Raw genomic sequence first — 19,597 nt, forward strand, 5'->3', positions numbered from 1 at the left:
GCAGAATTTTTTAAAGTCCTAGATTTCATCCAGAGGCAAGGGACATACTACCTTTAAAGAATAAAATTCAGAGTGGGGTATTAAAGAAAGCTGCTTTAGGATTACATCTTAGGATGTGGCGCCTGGGTGGCTCAGTGGGTTAAAGCCTCTGCTTTTGGCTCACGTCGTGATCCCAGGGTCCTGGGATCAAGCCCTGTGTTGGGCTCTCTACTCAGTGGGGAGCCTGCTTCCCCCTCTCTCTTTCTGCCTGCCTCTCTGCCTACTTGTGATCTCTGTCTGTCAAATAAATAAATAAAAATCTTTAAAAAAAAATAGGATTATATCTTCGGAGGCTTATCTATTCAGCAAACCAGATACTTACCAATAAATAAAGGAATGCGTAAAACACGCAAATTCTACCTGGCATTAAATACGGCCCGGGTGATTTTATAGATGTCATCGTTTTTATGAACTAAGGTTCAGGCTTGTTAAAAGAGTGCCCAGATGATAAGAAAGGGAAAAGTTTAGGGGGAAAAAGACATAAGCAATAGTTTCATTTTGGCAGTGAATCCTTTCTAAAATGCACTAATATCTTACTTTTTCCCAAGAAAATGAATGACCACATTCAATTCTAAAATTGTAAATGTCATTCGGATACCGTATCATAATAGTCATGTGGTAAAACTCTCTTGAGAGCGTTAATCTCCCCCAATGTAGTCACAACTTGCCTGTATCTAGAGGATGACGTTTCTCCAGAGACACAAATACATCATTCTTCTTTAAAAATCACACCTGCTGTCAACCAAAACCGATCTAGGTGCGTGAATGAGTTGGGTCAGCGGCACCGAGGCAGAGTCGGCCAGGACTCTGGCAACATGACTGTCTAGTTGGTCAAATCTGCTACTCACGTGCTCCAGGAAGCCCACCCAAGGAAAAGCCCCAAAGTTACCTCAAGCCCTAAATCCACCCAATTTAAAAAGCACAGGCTGAATCAACACTAACTACTTCTGGAATACAAAAATCATGCTAGGGCAAAAAGACTCCACCGGATTATCCCTCACGTTGAGATTATTTTTAGATCTCTCAAATGCCCTTTCTTTTCCATGTTCCTAAATCTTTGGTGTTGACGTCAACAGCACCATCTAAACATATGACTGTTCATCTTTCCAGAGAAAAGGCTGCGCTGCATTGCATTCGCTAATCATCAACCCCAAGCGGTAAGGCACACGTTATGCACCTTAGCTTCTTCCTTCCAGTCTGTGCCTGGGGCTTCAACCATCTGGAAACCCAAAAGAACTGATCCAAGTTTAAGAATACAGGTCCAATCCTCAAACGGTACTGGTAAAAATAGAAAACGTGGAAAGCCAGAAGTCACTGTGGCAAGCAGTTTGGCAGTTTCTTACGAAGTTAAATATAAAGTTATCACACAACCCTGCAATTCTACTCCTCCTTGATCTCGCCAAGAGGAATGAAAACATATGTCCGCACAAAGTTGTACACCAATGGTGACAGCAGCGGTATTCGTGCTTAGGAAGAGGTGGGAGCTACTCAAAGAGCCACCAGCTAGGTAAATAAACTGTGGCCTTCCAACAGGATGGAATGCTAGCCAGTGCTCAAAAGGAATGAAACATCAGCACGCCTTGCAACACGGATGGAACTTAAAACCCTGTGCTAAGGGAAGGTCACACATAAAAGATCACATGTTGTGAGATTCCATTTGTAGGACGGGGTCTAAAAAAGGCAACTTTATAGAGACCAAGTAGATTAGGATCGTCTGGAAGTGGGAACAGCGGTTGCCGATGGGCATGAGGGATCTCACTGGGGGGAGGGAAGCAGTTTCAAACGGGATTGTGGTAATGACTGTACAACTATACGATTCCAAAAATGATTAAACTGTGGACTGAAACTGGTAAATTTTATGAAATACACTCATGCGGTCTTTTAAATGTCAAAGACAAAAATTCAGAAGGAGGGCCATCTGTAAACTTACAGAGTGAAAAATCCTTAGAGGAATTGAGAGGGTAGCTTTCATCCATGGTTATATTTAATTTGTGTTTTTACTCTAGAAAGACTTACTTGTCAAACATTGACTTACCGCCTGTTTCATTGGTTTCGAAATGGGGAGGACTCGGACTCTCCACATTCTGGAATGCTGAAAATGTCATTACAGTGATCCCAATGGTTCTGTTGAGCGAGCCGAATTTCTATACCCATTACATCCAGTGCCTCAAATACTTCTCAGAATATAGATTATGTGAACTCCAGGGGCCTCGGAGCAGGAGTAGAGGGTAGATGGAGAGCACAGAATTATTTCTGCTGCCCCAACTATCATGTCTGAACACTGCTTCAACATCATGCATTCAAAATTCCATGCTTCAGCAGCTCTTTCTGCCCACAGGTCCCATCCCTGTGGTTTCGTTAAAAACAAAACAAAACAACAACAACAAAAAACCCTTTGGCATCAAAAAGCATGTTGCTCATCTCTCGTCCAACAGAGAGGGGGTGTCTGCTCGCTCGAAGGCAAGGCTCTTCATTCCCTTTGACAGAAGGGTGTCACCTTGCGTACTGCAGTGGGCCTACAACCCCAGTGCCCAACCTTCTCCTGAGAACTGCACCCCACTTCTGCAGAAACACTGTCCCTCCGGCCAGGCTATATTCTGGCCATAGCTGTCCCCCGAGCGATGGGAAGGGGTCTTCAGCAAGGCTACTGGGAGACCCCCCAACCCGGGATTTTTAGGAGGGAAGATGAAGGGGAAAGGGGAGGGAAAGAAGAGGGAAGAAGAGGAAGGAGGAAGGGAAGGGAGAAAAAGAACCAAGGAGGCTCCGTGATTCCAGGGATCCCTGAGGTCTGGCAGCGGCCATCCCCTTTAAGCACAGGATCTGGGGTCCCATGAGCCAAGACACTCCCCTTCCAGCCCAAGCTGAGTGTCTGTCACTTGCCATCTAAGAGGAGAGACAAACCCTTCTCACCTCCTGGATCTTGCTCAGGCTGGCATCCCAGATGCCCCAGGCAAAGGGGGCCTAGAACGTCAACAGCCTCTGGTGACCTGTACCTCTATCTGTTCAGTTCATTTCTGATCAGGAGCTAAATTCTCTTCAGGGACCTACAGAAGGGCTGAACACAGCAGATGACCTACCACATGTCCCCCCTCGAGCCCCTTGGTAAAGAAGAGCATTTTTATCATTCATTTGGCCATCAGGTGCTCCCTGCTCTGTTCTGCCTCAGGCAGCAGGCCCCCACCCACCCCTACCTGATGCACTCCCGCCACCCTTCACCTCTGCCGTAGCAGTCACCCCCAGAAGACCTCTGCAGGGGCCCAGGGTGGATCTTCAGGGCTATTTCCATTCTGAGAGCATGCTGCTCTTTGACCCTCCTACAGGAACCAGCCCACAAGGGAAAGGATCACCCTGACCTGCGAATACATAGCATTAAAACTATTTTAAAGCCCTCACGAAATAAAAAGCCACTGTACCAGCTGGGTCCAAGAGGGACCCCACGCTGCTAACGAGGTGAACCTTACCCCCTCTGCTCCCCAGGGGTCCTGGCTCCACAGAACTGAGGGTAGACCCTGGAGGGAGACAAGGAAGCTGCTCACCGAGCTGAGGCTAAGGATGAGTAAGAAAACAGTAGACAATGAGGAAGCTGCCCTGGGGTAAGGGGTGCAGGGCTGGGGCTCAGCTGGACCAGGAGGCCTCAAGGCCCAAAGATAATCCCCAGGCAGTTAATCCTTGAATACCAAAGATCTGGCAGGCAAACACCCTGTCACTCACCCTAATGTAGTCTAAACAGGACACCTGCGAGTGAAGCCGAACACAGTGGCTGGATGGAGGCGCCCTACCCCAGGGGCTGTGCCCGCCTGGATCTGCCACACTTCGACACCCGTCAAGGGCACATGGGAAAGCCCTTGCAATCTTTTTTCATCAGCAGCCCCAGCCTGCTCCACGCCTGTGCCATATGGGACCGGGCGGGACGGGGGGGGGGGGGGGGGGGGGGGGGGGAGGGTGGGGGGTGGGGTAGCTAGCACCACCTGCCTAGTGAAGGCTGAATGCAATACCCTGGACCTTTTAGCTTTCAATTTCCAACCACTTTCTGTGTTTAGGGATAAGAAACAAACAGCATTAACATGGAAGATGGGAATGCTTCCATGAAAAAGAACAAGGATTAAACATGTCCCCCCATGCCCTACACGTCCGCAGAGCCACGTACTTTGTACCTGATGCTAGGAAGGTTTACAGAGGGAAAATGTCATGGCTGTGCAAGAACTTGCAATTTAAGGAGAAAAATAAGAAACCTATACTGTCTTACTTGCTTATAGGCCCTGAAAAGCAACTATACGCCAAGGACATAGGGATGGAGAATTGTGGCTCATACCCAAACCCACCTACAAGAGAAAGGTCTATGCAGATCAGTGCCCTTGCACAAAAGCAGAGAGATACAGATTTGTCAACCCAAAACACAAATGTCCACGTGTAATCAGTTTTTGATAAAGCTATTCTGTTTCTCTAAAGAAATGCTAGAAGCTAAGGACAAAATCCCAAGTAACGGGTAAAGACTCAGGGAAGCTTCAGTGTGTTTTCTGAGGGCATCCCCGGGGTCAGATGGTACTAGGGTCAGAGGAACCACAAAAGGACATATTGTTTTGATCAGTGCCATCCAACCCATGTGGCTAATGAGCCACTGAAATGAGCCTAGTGCAAATTGGTGTACTTGCTAAGTGGAAAACACAACGGATTTCCAAGACTTACTCTGGAAAGAGAATGTCGACTCTATCATTAAGAAGTTTTACACCAAATACATATTGAAATGTTCTGGATACACTCGGTAAAATCACATATTTCACTACAATTCATTTCATTTGTTTCTTTTGCTGTGAGAAAGCTGAAGATGGCCCGTGTGGCTTGTCCCTGTGGCTTGCTCCTATTGCTCTCAGCCCGTGAGGACTGAGTCTTCCTTCCAAGGCCGTGATGGCAGCAAGCACTTAGCACTAAGACAGCACTTGGTGTCCTACAAACAAGGCAGGCAGAAAATGAAGCAGAAAATGTATGTTACCATGTTGTCATGCTCAACGTGCTTTTAATTTCATAAAATCTCAACTCAGATCTAGTAAATACTCCACGTTCTGACTTTAAAAGATTCATTCTGCCACGTGGAGAAGGAAGGGTGAACCAACGGTGTCATGTCACTCGAGACTGATGGACTTCTGGCAAACTCAATGAGTACACGGCTCCAACGGTCCAGAAAAGAGGTCTAGATTTTTCTCTAGCAACAGCTGGACGCTTTTGCAGAGCACTTCCCAGGGGATTTAACTCACTCATCATTTCTTTCCGAGGGCCACCGTCTTCACTGGAACAGAGCTTTATTGCTCTGTGCCTGGATTAGGACAGACACCAGACAAGTTGTCTGGAGAGACTGAAGAACTTGGTTTTTTTGGTTGTTGTTGTTTTTGAGGATTTTATTTGACAGATGAGAAAGAAAGAGAGCACAAGCAGTGGGAGCAACAGATGGAGAGAGAGAAGCAGACCCCATGCAGAGCAGGGAGCCTGACATGGGGTTCAATCCCAGGACCCTGGGGGATCATGGCCTGAGCCAAAGGCATTTGCTTAACTAACTGAGCCACCCAGGTGCCCCGAGATTGAGGAACTTGTTAATATAATTGGGAATAAGACCGGTCACTACAAAAGGAAAAATACCTTCATCTTTTCCACATTACCTGGTGATGTAATAATAGAAGGGCTAGATGAAGGGATTAGGATACAGAGACATATTGTAAATGAAACAGAAGATGCTAGGCAGGTGTGTTTTTGTGACAGGGCAACCCGTCCTCATTGCTGTGGGTTACAAGGGCCCTTATAATCCTACTGGTTAGTCTCTCAGCACTTCTTTAAAGGCAGGCAGATAAGGAACTTGCTAACACTAAGAGGCAGAATAACAGCCACAAGAACTCTCTTTTACTTAAATGATGACTGCAAAATTTTTTCACTTTGCAATTTTTTTTTCTATTTCATTATGAATGAGTCTTTACTCATTTAATGCTCCTACCCTTAGGAATTAGATGCTATTGTCATTATTGCTGGTTTCCAGATTAGGAGACTGCAGCCCAGAAAGTTTATTTGGCTAAAACGGCACAATTCATAAACGGAGGCTGGATTTCAACTCCGCTTCTGAGCCCAAAATTCCGCTTCTGAGCCCAAGACACTGGGCTGCCTATTAAATGCAACATTAGTAACAGGAAAAAATATACAGTGGAAAAAAGACAGTCTCTTCAATAAATGGTGCTGGGAAAACTGGACAACTATATGTAGAAGAATGAAACTCAACCATTCTCTTACACCGTACACAAAGATAAACTCAAAATGGAAAAAAGACCTCAACGTGAGACAGGAATCCATAAGAATCCTAGAGGAGAATATAGGCAGTAACCTCTTCGATATCAGCCACAAAAACTTCTTTCAAGATATGTCTCCAAAGGCAAAGGAAACAAAAGCGAAAATGAACTTTTGGGACTTCATCAAAATCAAAAGCTTCTGCACAGCAAAGGAAACAGCCAACAAAACAAAGAGGCAACCCATGGAATGGGAGAAGATATTTGCAAATGACAGTACAGACAAAAGGTTGATATCCAGGATCTATAAAGAACTTCTCAAACTCAACACACACAAAACAGATAATCGTATCAAAAAGTGGGCAGAAGACATGAACAGACAATTCTCCAATGAAGACATACAAATGGCTACCAGACACATGAAAAAATGTTCATCATCACTAGCCATCAGGGAGATTCAAATTAAAACCACATTGAGATATCACCTTACACCCGTTAGAATGGCCAAAATTAGCAAGACCGGAAATAACGTGTTGGAGAGGATGTGGAGAAAGGGGAACCCTCTTACACTGTTGGTGAGAATGCAAGTTGGTGCAGCCACTTTGGAGAACAGTGTGGAGATTCCTCAAGAAATTAAAAATAGAGCTTCCCTATTACCCTGCAATTGCACTCCTGGGTATTTACCCCAAAGATACAGATGTCGTGAAAAGAAGGGCCATATGTACCCCAATGTTTATAGCAGCAATGGCCACGGTCGCCAACTGTGGAAAGAACCAAGATACCCTTCAACAGACGAATGGGTAAGGAAGATGTGGTCCATATACACTATGGAGTACTATGCCTCCATCAGAAAGGACAAATACCCAACTTTTGTAGCAACATGGACAGGACTGGAAGAGATTATGCTGAGTGAAATCAGTCAAGCAGAGAGTCAATTATCATATGGTTTCACTTATTTGTGGAGCATAACAAATAGCATGGAGGACAAGGGGAGATAGAGAGGAGAAGGGAGTTGAGGGAAATAGGAAGGGAGGTGAACCATGAGAGACTATGGACTCTGAAAAACAATCTGAGGGTTTTGAAGGGGTGGGGGGTGGGAGGTTGGGGGAACCAGGTGGTGGGTATTGTAGAGGGCACGGATTGCATAGAGCAGTGGGTGTGGTGCAAAAACAATGAATACTGTTACGCTGAAAATAAATTCTTAATAAATAAATAAATAAATAAATAAATAAATAAATAAAGATGGGGAAAAAAGCAACACTAGTAAAAATAACAATTAAAAAAAAAATGTTGAGCCAAGAGACAACCTTTTTACTACTTAAAAATTTAGTTGCCTTTAAAGATGGAACAGTTCTCCGATCTGCTGCTGGCACTCGCAAAGCTCCTTCTAAGAAGTCTGAATGGATTGCCTTGAAAAAGGCATTCTTCTGGCTGTTGGCCCTCACACACATACCCCTGCCTCATTCCAGGGGAGGGTAGCATTTTTATTCCTTTGTCCTTTTCATTTGCAGAGCTTACCCGTGACAAGTACACTTAAGGAACTCACCAGTCAAAAAAGTCCTTTTCCATACAGCTTTCCTAAAGACACCAAGTCAGTAACAGACAAAATGTAAAAATGATTACAGACCAGCGAAATGGCTATTTTTAAACTCAGCTGAGCTGGTCAGCTACAGCTTTGGGTGGAGGTTTCCCTGGTTTGGCAACAATCTGGAAAAGCAGAACTTCTAGATACTTAGATGCTTCTCTAGGATTAGGTCATTTCTGCTCCTTAAGAAATTATTCTAATATCCTGTACAACAGCTCTTGCCAAGCTACACAGAAATGAAATATGGCAATTCTTCAAAATTAAAAGCACCAATATAATAAAACCAGAATCCTACCACCCATCAGCCAGCCAGCCAGGAAGGAGGCAGGGAGTACAGGTGCTATTTCTTCGGAAAGCCAAAGCCAGGAGCAGCCGGGGCCAGCCGCCGGCTGCCGCCCCAGCCCGATGCTGATATCTCCAGGATAGGCTGAGCAGTCCGCTCTGTCTCCCTCTGCCACCTTGGATATAAACACCCACTTGCCATGTAATGGGAATCAAATGCGCTTTGTTCCAAGGGGGATGCACTTAAAATAATCAGGGGTTGTTTCAAGAAGAGGAAGAAAGCAAGCTTGTCGCCAAACAAGACACAAACGGTAACACAGCCATCAACAGATGGGCCGGGAGACAGGCGGGGGATAGGAGGCATTTTGAGGAGATTTCTCTTTCTGGCTTCCGGAGGCTCTGGAGGAAAGGGATAGAAAAAGTAAACAAACGGCACACCAAACATGGTGTAAAGTAGCACAGCACAGAAAGAATCTAATTAGGGAGGATGTGGTCAAGATTGCTGAATGGATGTCTCTAGGATGTTAGCAGCAGAAATGAGTTTTCCTTTAAAAGATGTCCTAGGGAATCCCAAATGGTATATGGAGATTGGTTATAGCTTCTCTGCCTATATTTTAAATAGTTTTTCCAATTTAAAAAAAAGCTCCTAGGAAAGAAATGTGAAACTTTTTTTTTTAATCAGGGGAGAGAGAGGATATAGCTCCTTGCCCTGCCCCAAATCTAAGTCTACAAAAACGAAGATCCAAGAAGGTTCTGAGAGCCCTGAAAGCAACTTGCTCCCATGATGAATGTGGACTGGGCGGGCCTGAAAGGAAATTCGGCTGGAGAGAACCGTAAGCTACTCGCCACCACCCAAGGTGGCTCATGCAGGACCTCAGGGCCCTGGCCTGTTTTTTAATTTTGGCTGCCTTTTTCTGGGGGCAGGGTGGTGGGGAGCACTCCACTGTCCATGAGCCTTTGCCTCACCAGTTCCTGCATCTTCTGGGTGGCTGGGAAGAGACCACTCCAAGCCGTGAAATGACTACAGGTCATGATCATCCATGGCCGGTTAGTGCTCTTTCATTTTTAAAAAACGATCCATCACCAGCATGTCAACTTTCATAGAAGGAGATGGTCAAATTACATGAGCAGTCTTGTCCAATTAAGAGACGCAGCACAGACACTAACTCACTGACAAAGCCTGACAAATATTTGTTCATGGAATTCTCGCTCAGCAGTTATGCTAAGGGACTGGGTTCTGGTCCCTTCATATCCCTGCTCAATGCCATCTGCCGGATCTGGGATTCCCCACTGGTCTCCAACCCAGCTTATCCAAATCTATACCAGTCTTCTTCACAGAGATCAACCAGAAAACCAGAATTAGCTACACAGAGGACTCCCAAGGTCATGGTCTGCATCAGAGAAAGATAGAAAAGGACGTTTAGAAGCTCTGTGCCCTAAGCAGCCACAATGAAGATTTATCTGGCTCTGCCTCTTACTGTGTAACTTTCTAAGGGGTCATTTCTCTTCCCTAGGCCTCAGTCCAGCTATGAAATGAGTTCCCCCATTACTAACACTCTGCCTTACTATAGTGCAATGCCAACGTGTTAGCCTGGTTCAGACGATAAGCCCCAGGACGGCAGATTATCACCCTTCACCCACGGATCTTCCAACACTGTTTCCATCAACAGGGATTGTGCACAGGAAATGGGACAATGAGTAAGACCAGCCTGGACCCCCAGAAGCGGGCAACCTAGGAGCACAGTGCAGAGCAGAGAAGGTGCTCAATGCATTGAACAGACTGGTTTAATTGCATCACTTGCCCAGTTAACAGGCAGGTATGGGTATCCCTTTGGGCCCAATTTCTGACTGAAGAGACGGAGAAGATCACCTCCAGTGGACAGTGACTGACGGAGCTCCCTGTGCGTGGCTAACAATGGCAGGACCTCCTTCCAGTGTCTGCTACTTTCCATGGAAGAATTTTCTCTGGAAGAGCAGGCTTCCAGCTGAGGGTCAGCTTCCCAACTAGGAAACGTGGCCCTGTCTCCCTCCGGTTTCTTGGAGGCAGCCCCATCAAGCTGGGAGGCCAAGATGAGCAGAACAGAGCATGCTGGGAAGATTTCCTCCACCAGACAGACCCCAGATTGATCCTGGGAGCTTAGGAGTATTGTTAGGCAGAGCCCCGGGATGTCTTCATTCCCCACTACAACAGCCAGGAAAGAAACTATTGCCACAGGAAAGCAGAAGACAGTGGAGGCCCAACCCTAAACCAAGAAACAGGTTGTCCTTGGGGTGAGAAACTCAAGACCCATCCTTAGAATTCATCAGATCTCTGTGAAACAGTCAGACTACCCATCCCCACAGGACTTCTGAACGCCATTCTGTTGCATCCAGTAGAAATGGTTCCTAAAACCGGGCAGTGGTATGTCCGTGGGTCGGCAGTGACTGGTTTTCCAACTGAGGTTATAATTCTGTTCACTCATGTAAAACGGGTTATCAGATATGGTGATCATCCCCATATGCTGACACGTGACAGAAAACAGACCCCTAGTAATTGTACTGCTCATGCTTAAGACATGTAAAGGTAAACAGCATACATTTAATAAGATTTTCTAAGTCTTTTCATAGATATTGGGCTTTTAATCTGGAGAGTCCAAAGAGGTTGGTAAATGGGCTTGTAACACAGGGAGTTCTGTGCTCTTGAAACTGACAAAGACTATGAATGTATAGCATCACTGCATATGAGCAAATTTCTCCCTAGGAAAAACGGTCCAAAACCTGTTGTCAGTTTTGCAAGTGTCCACCTTTGATCCAAAAACATTAGAAATCACTGCTAGATGGCCTTCCCCGGTTTGCAAAATGGACTCCTCTTGGAGGAAAACACTTCACTCTGTGCTGCCCTAGAGCGAAAGGAAGCCGCTCAGCCTTGTACTCCTCACCAGTGAGCTCTGCCAGAGTTTCTTTTTGGGCTGAGTTTCTATCCCTGCAGCCAGCAAAAAGAACTGGACAGATGTAGTGAACAGAGTCTAGTAGATTGCTGCTATGGCTTTTTTTTTTTTGGTCACTTAGCATTTTAAAAAGAAAAAAATAAAACATTCTGGATTCAACAGAATTCATCTAGAAACCATAAAAGAAAAAAGCAAAAAGAAGCCTGACTTTGTTCCTTGCCAATCACAATACCTAACAGGGATAAGAAAAGTTGAGTTGCAGTATAAAAAAGTAAATAAATGATTGTGAGGGAAATGGATACAATAGAAGAATTGCTTATGTTAGGTTACTTGGTAATAAACTTCTGTCTTCACTAAGTGTCAACTTAAGGAAAAAAAAGAAAAAATGTGTTTTCATCCACTGTACAAGTGACCTTCTTGGACCACAAGAAGCTTTTCTCACAATCAGATTCTGATCATTAGAAGGAGATGAACAAATCATGAGCAACTCCAAAGGCTTCCCCTTGCCCAGGGGTGATCACTGGTCATGGTATTTATACAGCATGTCACTGTATACCCAGTGAACACCATTTCCTACAGAAGAAACTGAACCAGATAGCAGGTCCGGTTAGACCAGGTGACCCACCACCCATACCCTGCTGGAGAAGCAGTCAAAACACAACATGCAGACTCATCCTAAGGGGAGATAACTAAGCCTTAGAGAGGTGAAATGTCTTTACTTTGGGAAAGAGGAGACCTACGTCTTCTGAACTTCAACCTGCGTCTTGCTAACTACCTCCATGCCTCTCCTCTGCCATTGGATCATTAAATTCTAGACTAGGACAGCTAAATATCTGAAGACCTCCAGGGGAAGCTTTATGACCCGTGTGTGTGTGTGTGTGTAAGTCAATAAACGTTAATCACTTCCTATGTGACAGATACTCTACTGGACACATGGAACACAAAGCTGAAGAATGAAGCAGACTTCCCTCCTTCAAAGAGAAGAAGTTGTTTTGAAACATATAGTTAAGTCTGTAAAGTTACTTATTAAAATACTGACTAAAGGGTGGACTTGGCTTCTGCTCAGATCCTGATCTCAAGGGCTGGAGAGGCAGCCCCACCTGGCCCCTGCCTTTGGTGTGGAATCTGCTAGGGTTAGAGAAACCCTCTCCCTCTGCTCCTCCCTGCCCCGCCCCCCTGCACTCACATAGGCATGCTCTCCTATTAATGTTAAAAAATAAAATAAAATATTAAATGTGCTGATACCCATCAATGAGTCTGATGTCAAAGACTAGCTTTCTGTTCACTGCAGATGGCTGGAGTTGAGAAATTGATGGCTGATTAACAATCCTTCTCTTTCATTAAACCACCTGTACTTTTCAGTTCATGGGTAGTGATAAACCAAGAACAAGATAAATCATGTAGCATCTTGACAATAAATAATTGTAAGCTTACAATTTTTAGCTTAAAGTTTAACCCTCTCTCGGTCCAAAACAAACTGATTTCTTTCAATATAATTTTATAACAAAGGATACAATGGTTGTACTTTTATACACTAGTGATTTTTTTTAAAAGGATACCATCAGTATCATATACCCATATATTTCATAGGGAAAAGAAACCTGGACTCCTTTTCCCTATCCACCCACTTAAAATACACCCGAGAGGCCTTTGATATATTTAGCTTTGTTTTGTCAACTCCTATATTCATCACGCAAGGTACAGAAATCTCAGTTGGCTTCTAGCAAAATAACACGACACTAGAACAGTGAATGTTTTTAGTAACAGCAGTTAAGGATTTTATGACATGACAATTTTTTAAATATTCCTAGGGACCCTACTGTATACTGGTTGCTTCTTATCTTCAGATTAAGATCATCTTCCCACCCCACCTCGCCCCCCGAAAAGACCTCACTATGAATGTACAGTCAGCAAAGATGAGTATACCCCATACAAACAGTTCAGAGAAGTATGCTCTCTAGTCCTAGAAATTCAGGGTGGTTGGCATTACTTGAGACCACTGTGGGACTGTCTGGGCAGATGCCGTGTGGAATGCAGACAGTCTTCCACATTTAAAATGTTGGAAAGCGAAGTTATCGAGAAGAGGAAAGATGGGTGTGCTTCCAAGCGTCGTGTTACTTATGGTATCTTCTGAATTCAGGTGGCAGCAAGTGTTGGCAGGAAAAATGGACAAGAACTTTGTAGGATAAACCACATCTAAAATGAAGTGCTTTCTTTATAAGATGTTCTGTCTCTTATCCTGATGGCACCAGTAAATACGACCTCTTAGGGGGACCCCCTTACACCTGTGGGGCCGCCTGCACCATGGAGGATTTCCCAAAATGTACTGAAAGAGAAATTCTAAGTAGAAAAACACACAAAGAGCATTATATTCATTCGTACATCTGAGGAACTCCTGTTTGTCAACATGGCCCTAGGCACAAGAACTATGGCAGTGAACAAGAGAGACAGAGTTCCCATCTTCGCTGAGTTTCTATTCTACTAAGCAGACTAATACAGATCAAAATATACAGCAAGCTAGAAGGTGTTAGGTGCCATGGAGAGGTCGGGGGAGAAAACAGAAGAGGGGCGGGGAGTGCTGGAAGAGGTAGCTAATGGGACAGACACTTGAGTAAAGCCCAGGGGGACTGAGGGACGCAGCCATGGAGATGATCTAGGGGCAGAGTGGTCCAGACAGTAGGACAGCAAACCCAAGGGCTGAGGCAAGAATGTGCCTGGAAACTTGAAGAAATAATGAGGAAGCAAGAGTGTCTAAATGCCTTAAATTGCTTCCAAATTAAAGGGTTACAATTTGGGGCAAAATGTCAACACACTTCATAAACTCTCCGAGTAAGCTTTCACAAAGGCATGTCTCTGCTCTAACTAATGTCACCAAGCTTGACAAAATGAAAAAGAGAGGGCTGAATGAGTGATCCGGGGTTATGCTGCTAGCGATGCCTGAGAAAACACTTGGGAACAAGTATCCCAAACTCAGCACCACAGTCCACCTCATGCTTCACCTTTACCATTAAGAGGCACTTTTCTTACTCAAGAAAATATAAATTGTGAAAACAAAACAAAATAATCTGACTAACACTCTTAGAGCTAAAAAAAAAAAAAGATCAAATTCACTTTTTTCATTCAACAGGTAAGCAAGAGAGACCCTATGTACACCCTACATTTTTGTTGAGGAATGAAACAATAAACACTGCATTACCTAGACCCCACCTGCCAGCAATGAATGGGACAGGTGTAGAACAAACAGATCTCTGATGTTTGTAATAGCATTGTTACCCTAAAAAATAAATAAAAAAATAAATTTTTTAAAAACGGAAAACAGATCGACTGCCTCGACTGTCCTTAGCAGAAAAAGTGTAACAGTGAAAACTTGGAAATCTTCTAATTTTCTCTTGGCAAAGGAATTCATATACTAGGATTTATTCATACACTGGAATTCTCTGTAGCCCCTAAAACAAATTAAAAGCTACATGCGCCTCAATACAGTGACAAATTTAAAAATGCAAGCAGTATGTAGAGAGGGAATTATGCCTTTTACTTAGAATATGAAATACACAAGCTCACAGATATTGCTTATGAATAGAGAATATACCAAAGTACCAAAACATGTTTGGAAACTGTGCACTAACTTCACTTTTAGAGGTCACCTGGGAACGGAGGAAGAGGAGGAGGGATGGAAAAAAATTTCAGTTGCAGTTTACTTTTATTAAGGGAGATATGAAGCAAATATGGAGCTATTAGCAACTTTTTTTTTAAATTAGCAACTCTTAAACACAAGTAGTGTCTATTATGCATGTGTGAAATAGTTCATATTCATTTTCATTCTGAAAGGAAAAAGGAAGAGACAAATTTTCTCCATCAATTCCATTAACTGCAAGCCACGTTTCCTTAACCTCAATTTCTCCACCTGTAAAATGGAGGTGATGCAAGGCGTACCTGCCTTGAAGAGGCTTTTGGAGATAGCGCCTCAATGACAGGGGCACTACCATGTCCCCACGGAGTCTCCATGGCCCAGCATCCACTCACTCTATTCAATTTCACAAAGAGTAATGAGATTTTTCACAACAGGGTTACAACTCCCCCCGCCCCCCCGCCAAAGCCATAAAACAAGTCTAAAACATGTAAATGCTACAATAAATTAATGAAGCCTTTCCAACCAGGGACTGGCAGAATGACTCCCTCAAACAAGAGTGGCACGAAGGGCCATTCTGCCATCATCTCTGCCAGAGAATACAGCACTGACATTCACAAGTGCATCCATGGAGTCGGCTTCAAGAGGCGTGCCCCTTGGGCACGCAAAGAGATCTAGAAATCTGCCATGAAGGAGGTGGGAACTCCAGATGTGCTCATGGACCCCAGGCTCAACAAAGCCAAAGGAATAAGGAATATCCCATGCCACATCCATCTGTGGTTGTCCCCAAAAAACGATACGAGGATGGGGATTCACCAAACAAGCTGTACACGCTGGTTACCTGTGCACCTCTCCCCACTTCCAAAAATCTACAGACAGTTCAGGTGAATGAGAACTAATCGCTGATTGTCAAATAGAGGTATAAAACAAAACAAAACAAAACAAAAAAATAGTGAAGCATTTCAATGAATGGAGATGAAAAAACCCAGGATCCCCCAGCACAGGACTACCTCTCCCAATTCGTGTTGCACAAGCACTGGTTAAAAATCATAAGAACTGGATAAACTTCCTCACTTTAAAGTCTATGCTCTTACAAAAGCCCAAAGGGGAAAAAAAGACACCAGTTAGGCATCATTAAGAACAGAGATCAGATTACATCCATCAGCAATAAAACTCCCAGCCACACCTGTGAACAGGTGGAAGCCAGAGCAATCAAAACCCAGCCTCCCTATGATACACCAGGTCTTCTCCAACTTAGTTCAAACCACAAGGTGAGGCTCTCCTCTCTAGATGAGCTTCTGCTGAGCCCGACCGATGAACAAACCAGCTCCTCCCATTCGGGCCCTTACAGTTCGGAAATCACGTTCTCCAGAAAACTGGCAACCGTTCCCTATCCCAGCCAGCTTGGTAGTCTCCTCTCCCAGAAGGAAAACGGAGACCCAAGCAAATCACCTGTGCGCCTGCGGCCGCGAGAACCCGCTGGTCGTGGTGCGCGGCCTTGAACCCCAGATGCGCCCTGACTGCTGGAAATAAAGTTGCACGGACCCGGGTTCCTTGGAGCGGCGCCAGCCTGGACCTATAGCCCAGGCTCCAGCCCCTGGGAGGCCACTTGTAACTCCTCCCTTTCTCACTGGTCTCCATCTGTCCCGTCAGTCGGCTGCCTTCCTGGGCTTTGAGCCCCCTCCACAAACGGGGAGTGTGAGGTCCAAACGCAAAGGAGAGCGTGTACCAGGGGGCAGCAGGAGAACCCTAAAAACTGCAGAAACTAAAGCACGGCCACAACCTGCCTGAGCCGGCAGCTAAGGGAAGGTGGGATGGAGAGGATACCCACCCACCTGGGCAGAGGCTGGGGTAGATGGCCGACGGGCGGGCTCCCCTCTCCCGAAGTCCCAGCTGCCCCGAGTCGGCCCCAACTCCAGCATCCCGCCCCCCTCCTCGAAAATGCGGAGGGGAAAAGGATACGAAGAGCGAGGGGCACTAGCAGGCCCGCACCCCCGGGCCCGCCGAAGGGCTCCCCAGAGTCAGAAAAGGAACAATAGCAGACCCTCGGTCGCCGGATCCACCCGGAGTCTCCCGCTTGCGCCTCCCTCCCCAGCTCCTCCAAGTTCTGCGCGGAGGCGGCTCGAGCCCGAGAGCGCGGCGCCGGGAGGGGGGCGGCGCGGGGCGGGCCAGGCAGGTAGGACCCGGGGCTGACTCCGCGCCCCCCAGCACCCGGGCCGGGCTGGCCATTCATTCCCGCCCGCGCTCCCTCCGCCGCCCCTGCCCCGCGCCCTGCCGCCGCCGGCCCGCGAGTGGCGGGGGTCGGGCAGGAGAAAAGCCCGCTCCCAACTCGGCCCGGTCTTCCCTCCGACTCGGGTCCCCACAGCCTCCCCGCGCTCCGCAGACAGTCGGCGGCCGGCGGCAGACAAGGGAGCGGTGGCGGGACCCTCGCTGCCAGCCCGCTAAGCCGCTCCAGCGCCCGGCGCGCCGCCCCTCGCCGCGCCCCAGACACAAAGGCGGGGCGGCGAGCCGGGACCCCGCTCCGGGGAGCCTCCCCGACTCTCGGCGCCGCGCACTCACCCCATCGAGGCGGACGCTCCGGGGACCCGCCGGCTGCGCCACTCCGCCCGCCGCTTCCCCAGGAAAACGCGGCCGCCGGGCTCGCTTCCTGCTCGGCTTCCTGCGCCTCGGTCCCTCCTCCTCCCCCCGCTGCGGGGGTCAGTGGGCGCCGCGGCTCCCGGGCTGGGCGGGCGGGGCGGGGGCAGCGGCAGCACCACCACGTGGCCGCCCGGCGCCGGCCCCCGCCGACCTGGATCCCGCGGGAGCGAGAAGGGAGGTGCTCGCCTCTCCCCTCCCCTTCCACCCCGCGCGGCCCCAAATTCCGCGAGTCAGGTGACCCGGCCCCGCGGCCCGGCCGGGACCTGCGGGAAGTGCTGGCGGCCGCCGCCGCCCCTGCGCCCGCACGCCCCGGGCGTTCCGGGCTGACTTCTAGTCTCCGGGGCTCGGGGACCTTTGCCCGCGGCTGTGCTCCAGCATCATCACACCTGAAGTCCGTGGGCAGCGCCCGCGCTCGAACCCCAGGGCTTGGGACCGGTGCGATCCCGAAGACTGTTCCTCTCTGGGCAACTTCCAAAGTCGTCTGTGGTCGTCGGAGTGTTTTATAAAAAGGCACGGATCCGAGCGCCGTCTTCACCAGCCAGATCGGTTATGCTTTCCGGAATTACCGAACAGAAAGTAAAGCAGATTCCGCTCCTTCTCCGGACGGACCGAACGGTCGGGTGGAGGGACCGCTAGCACTCATCAGGTGGCAGGGAAAGCGCCCGCGTGAAGCTGGGAGACAGCTACCGCGGGGCCGGGAGGCACGGGTGGGGCCGCCCCCCGAAGTCGCGTCTGGGATGCGGGCAGGGAAGGCCTTACCCGCCGCCGCACCCCAGGCTCCCCGCGACGTCTCCCTCTTCTCAGCCCACTAAAACCGGCGTTTGAAATCTTAATGGACTCCTCCCGTGATTTCCAAGGATTTCAAAATTTCCAACCTACTCTTTTAATGTGGGACGGCTTTTCGATTCGTTCTAGTCAGGCTAACCAGCTCTGGCTTAGAAAGTCCTTATTCACCAAAGCCCCTCCCTTCTCCGGGTTAGCTCTACATCCTTACCCAGGGCAGGAAGCCTTTTACAATAAATGACAAGAGTCTTTTGGTGGGATCCACAGTTAAGTCAGTTGAACTTAAGAAAGGAAGGAAGGAAGGGAGGGAAAAGAAAGAAAGAAATCTGTTCCAATGGAAGTGAAATTCACCCTAACAGTTGAGTGTCTAAGGTCTTGGTTGCATCTTGATGGTCTCCTCCTTAGAATTTCTTTGTCTCCCCCCTTCCCAAGGGAACAACCTGTTTTAGCTTTAACAGGTTAATTCTCAAACACGGAGCAAAAGCTCTGTAACTGTGAACTGTGAAGGAACCCTAGCATGGTCTTTCCTAAATCATACATCAGAGATTCTTTTGAAAAGTGATGAATAGCCCATTTCGAGCAAAGCAGACAGATTGCCCTGTCCTTTATGCCTCTGGAATAAAATGACACTCTAAAAAGAAATGTGAGCTGCCAAACTTCTGGTTTGTTTGATGCTGGCCATTTCTACCACACAGTTTTTCACTATAGTTGATATTAATGCTGTGACACTGAGGGTGAACGAATATGGTCACTTGTGTGTTTTCTGTTCTGAGCTCAGTCTCCAAGCAGGGACAGTCTCCAAGCAGGTACAGGGTTCACCATGCTATCTTTGAAAGTGAACATGTACATATTTATAGGAACACCTGACTAGTTGGAGGAATTTAGTATCAAGCAACATTAAACAATAATTCTTTTTTTTTCTTTCTTTCTTTCTTTCTTTTTTTTTTTTTTTTTTTTTTTTGCTATTACACCGCAACCATGCCCTGTCCCGGCCTCTTACCTCGGAACTTACCTGCCTGTGTCGGCTCTGTGGCTCTCGGTGGTGGCTTCTGTGCTTATTCTCCTTGATTTATAATCCCACCCTTAGACATCAGCAAGTCCAACTCTGGGTATGGGGTTGCTGTGGAGGGAAGGACTGTTACAGTTAGGCTGATATGCCAAGATTCTTTTCCAAATCCCTCCTTCCCTGAAACTCAAACATCTCCTTCACATGAAGTTGTGCCACCTGCCAGAATACTTGATGGTCAGCTACAGGACTGAACACAGTTTTCTCATAGGTTTGGTTTGCTTTTTCCCCGGGCCTTTTAGAAATGCTAACTCATTCAGGATACATTGAACACACCCTTTAACAGAGACTAGGCCCACGTAAAAAGGTTTGAGAGAAGGCAACAAGAATGAAATGATAATCTAAACTGCAAAGAGAGTTGTTAAAACCATTCTTGGGAGGAACAGC

At 46.9% G+C, this 19,597-nt stretch overlaps 1 protein-coding gene across 9 annotated transcripts in view; it reads right to left on the reverse strand.

Moving 5' to 3' along the window:
• Positions 1 to 19,259, reverse strand: part of RAI14 (retinoic acid induced 14) — a 144,217-nt gene extending 124,958 nt beyond the window's left edge. For 4 of the 9 annotated variants that reach the window (XM_082724453.1, XM_082724461.1, XM_082724457.1 and 1 more), the window contains exon 1: positions 17,284 to 17,741. The gene's annotated coding sequence lies outside the window, so the exon portion shown is untranslated. The other 5 variants (XM_082724451.1, XM_082724458.1, XM_082724452.1 and 2 more) reach the window with 4 other exon arrangements.
• Positions 19,260 to 19,597: the final 338 nt, after the last annotated feature.

Source organism: Mustela nivalis (genome assembly GCF_964662115.1).
Source record: "Mustela nivalis genome assembly, chromosome: 3".
Classification (NCBI taxonomy): Eukaryota; Metazoa; Chordata; class Mammalia; order Carnivora; family Mustelidae; genus Mustela; species Mustela nivalis.